Raw genomic sequence first — 4,271 nt, forward strand, 5'->3', positions numbered from 1 at the left:
GGGTCTGAGCGACCGTAAACACACAGTACCCGGGCCCTGGAGTTACACCACCACCAGCGTCCAAAAGGTACCGGTGGAAAGGGTTTGCAGTGTGTGTGTGTGTGTGTGTGTGTTTGGGTGGTGTAGGGAGGTGGGGGTGAGGGGGGGGTGGTTGCGGCGTATGTGTGCTTTGCTCTTCGCAGTGGCCACGGTGCATGTGCTTCCAATTACAGACAAAGTTAGCAGGCGGCTCCGCGGGCCGCATGTGGTTCCGTTTAGGGCAGGTGAAACAATGTAGGAAAATAGATCCGTCATCCGTCGCATTCCGCAGGCCGGTGAGAAACAGACGCTAAATCATAGCAAAAGCTTATCCTCCTCGCCAAGGAATATAGGTGCTGGGGGTTGGGATGGGGGGTGGAGGGGTGGGGGATGGTTGTCGGTGCTTCAAAGCTCCGCGGGGATGGCCCCACCCCTCTTTTTCTCCCCTTCGGTGTCATTTTAGATTGTTATTGTTTTCTGTGATCCACACCCCCCCCCCCGCCCGCCCCAGCTCACACACCTCCAGGCCCCCAGCTCTCCCCCAAATCTTTTCCCTCTGATGTCGGGGGGGTGTTTTGGTTCATACCCAGGATTCCACTCGCTCTTCTCTCCGACCCGACCCCCCCCCACCCCCCCCCCCCCCACGTCCGTCCGCCCCCCCACCCCCCCCACACCCCCCACTTGCCTGTCTGAGAGGTCCCCAGGTGTTTCTGGCTCTAAACATCTGAGGAAATATTTAATTTGATTTCGAGCCAGGAGAGGTTATGGTCGGCTGCCGGCTATTGGACGAGAATGGGATGGAAGAGAAACATTGTTTCGGGGGTGGGGGGGGGGGGGGGTGGGGGGGGTCGCTTTGTGTCGGCAACACGGCAGCGGAACCTCGCATCGTGAAGATCCACCCCCCCTTCTCCCCTCACCTCCGCCCCCTGACCTTCCTCCCTGACTCCCAGTCGACCTTCTCGTTGCGAGCTCCCGGTTTCCCTGGCAGGAGGTAGCGTTTGCGTATGTCTCTCCGCAGCATGTGGTTGTAGTCACTTCATGTGGCCACTCTCCACCTTGCTGGAAAGAATGTAGGTTAATATAGCACACGGGATATGGACATCTCTCTCTCTCTCTCCCACTCACTCACTCACTCATATATTTATATATTGGCCCTTTTACAGGCCGGGGCGGAGTGTATCCGCACGGCGCGGGCTCCAAACCCGTAAATCACTCCGTGTTTCGGCCGTCACGCTCCTTTACAAGACGAGCCCGCTAGGCCGCCGTCGGGGCCCCGCTCGGACCGGTGGGGGCCCCCAGTAAACCCCCCCCCCCCCCCCCGGCTCACGGCTCGCGTCTCACGTGCGTTCGGCGCACTATAAAGAAGAAAAAACCTGTTACAGTTGAAAGGAAAGGAAGACGTATATATTCTGAGGCAGCGGGCAGACGCCCAGCGAGCGTTGATTTGTATCCCTCGCTAATGAGGCTTGAGCCCGCGATGGCTCCGCCCCCCCTTAGCCCGGCTAACTAGCGCTGTTTGTAGCGGCGGCGGCGGCGGCGGCGGAGGGCTAACTTTTTCCGTATGCTTCCACTCTCCGCGACGCCCCGCGTCCTGGGAAATGATACAAAGGTATAGAATGCACAGTCGGTCTTGTGGGGAGAGGGTGCCCTGCCAAAACCAACCTCATTCCCAGTCCCAGGAATGTTGTGGCCAAGTTTCCATCCGCCTCGCATGGCACACACACACACAACCATCACCTCTGTCTTCACCTCCCGCTCTTCCCATCCATAGTCTAGACCATGTTTTTGTAGTTTATGGTCCAGAAAACAAATTTTACTGTATTATTCTCAAGGGTGGGGTTCTATATTTGGCTTCCCCCAACCCCCCCCCCCCCCCCTCCCCCTTTTCTCTATATAGTTTCCCCTCATTTCCAAACGCTAGAAAATGAGCGACGCCATTAGCGGTACTCGTTGGAGATGTGTATTTAAAGGCTTGTGGATTGCAGCGCACTATGATTGCTGATTGGAGTTAATATCAGGAAGCAGTCCGTTGGGTTCCTGTCCCAGGACTGATTATACCGTCCCTCTCTCTCTCTCTCTCTCGCTCTCTCTCTCTCTCTGTACCGCTCTCGTTCCAGCCCTCCACATCTCACACTATTTTCATTGGCCGCCTTTTCGGGTACCCCAGGACCCCCCTCCCCCCACCCCCCCCCCCCCCCCCCCGCCCCGCCCCCCCTCGTTCTCCACTAGGATCACACTCTGTTTTAGTTTCATGTCAATCCAATTTAGAGACATGGAGCTCTGCAGTGGAAAGCAGTGGCAATGGCAAGAATCCCTTTGCCTGCCTGCGGACAGGAGAAGTTATCTTTAGGACAGTGGACGGAAACTAGATTTCCATAGTAGTCTGTCTAGAGACCGGGGGCCTGTAGTCACCATGCAACTGGTCCTATTAATTGTTCAGCAGGGGCCCCGTTAAGGGCCAAAAAGCTATTGGTACTGCCTTTTGCCTACTTTTGTGTCGAATAGCTGACAGAGGTTGAAACTGCTTGTCTATCCCCTTGATTGCAGTTATGTTTCTGCGTGTCAGTGACTGCAGGTCAAGACTTTCTCGCCAGAAAATTCAATGCCATTTTTTGTGTCATAAATCATGTGTCTATCTTTGATCTGCTCCGCGTGGTTTTCACTGTTGGCAGGAATGAACTGGAACTGTAGCAGGAAAAAGGAAAGTCATACCGCCTTCCGTGAGTGGTTCATTAAGCTACAGTGGCAATCTCTGTGGGCTACGCAGCTAGAGACCCACAACCTAACCTACGACGGCTGTCCGATGGAGAAGCACAAACTAGCCTCAATGATCTATAGGCCAGACTCTTGGATCAGACCACTGGGTTCCCCCCCCCCCCCCTCTCTCTCTCTCTCTCTCTCTCTCTCTCTCTCTCTCTCTCTCTCTCCCTCTCTCTCTCATATATATACACTGAGCAATTAAACCCCATGACACATCACCCACACAGCTGCAGAATCACATGGGGTCCAGCCGACCCCCTTCAGAGGCTGGGGTTACCTCTGAGTGTGTTTGAAGTCAGGGGAGATGTTGTGGTCAGTGTACGCGGGGGCATGATGGGGGGGGGGGGGGGGGGGGCCCAGCCTGGGAGATGGGTCGACGAGGAAGCAGGGCAGTCTCTTAGATTAGCCTTATAATCCCTCTAACGAAGACCAACTCTTGTGCGCGCCGGTGTTGTGTAAACTGTCATGCTCGTGATTGGCCAAGCGGCAGTGACAGATCCAGCTCCTTGTCTTTCATCACGTTAAGTGGCTCCTCACACTCAGCGACCAATCAAGCGTGAGAGCAAAGTGTACGTGTGTGTGTGTGTTCACATTATGCTTGCAATTAGTAGTTAGGGTATTGGTTGTGGGTTTGAGCATGTGTGACTTATGTGTGTGTATATGCACGTTAACGCTCAAAATAAGTAGTCAAGGTTTTGTGTTTGAGTGTGTGTGTGTGTGTGGGGGGGGGCTTTGATGGTGTGTGTGTGTGTGTGTGTGTGTATGTGTGTGTTTTGTGTATGTGCTTGCAGGCATGTTCCGCCATGTGCGTGTTCGCCTCTGGTTTCTGTCTCCACCAAAAGCGCGGCGGCAGGATATTTTGAGAAGCCTTGATTGGCCTATTGTTGTTCCAAAAGGGAAAATCAATTTGACCCCTTTAAACATTCAAGATGGTGTTCACTTCCTATTTCCTGAAAACAACCTTGATGCATGTTTAACGGCGGTTTCACACACATTAGCTTGTTGAGATTAGGGTGATTAGGCCTTTCCATCAAACTTGATGTTTGTCCTAAAGTTCTCATTTCAATCTGCGCCCACCGGATTTCAACTTGGAACGGTTCCTACACTCGACCAGGCAGAAACATCCGGAACTTCACCGTCAAACACAGTTCAGCATCATCGGATTGTTGATCTTTCTCAAATAGCCTTGCCTTCAAATTATACTTCACCTGAGTTCAACTCCCCTGGCGTTGTACTAAATAAATGTAGTAGGCAGTCGGTCGTTGTGTGTGTGCTTGATTTGGCCACCATAATTAGTACATCCGAATCAAAAAACGATTTTACCTTTTTTTTTTAATATTGACGTTGATTAGGAAAAACGAAACCATCTGTTGAGCAAGCTCCAACAGACCAGCTCTGAAACTGTTGTGACTGTACTGCTACCTGTCTCTCTAAACTGGAACACAGACCCAGACATAGACACGCACACACGCACACACACACACACACACACA

Source organism: Micromesistius poutassou, assembly GCF_964030765.1.
Source record: "Micromesistius poutassou genome assembly, chromosome: 13".
In the NCBI taxonomy this organism is placed as follows: domain Eukaryota; kingdom Metazoa; phylum Chordata; class Actinopteri; order Gadiformes; family Gadidae; genus Micromesistius; species Micromesistius poutassou.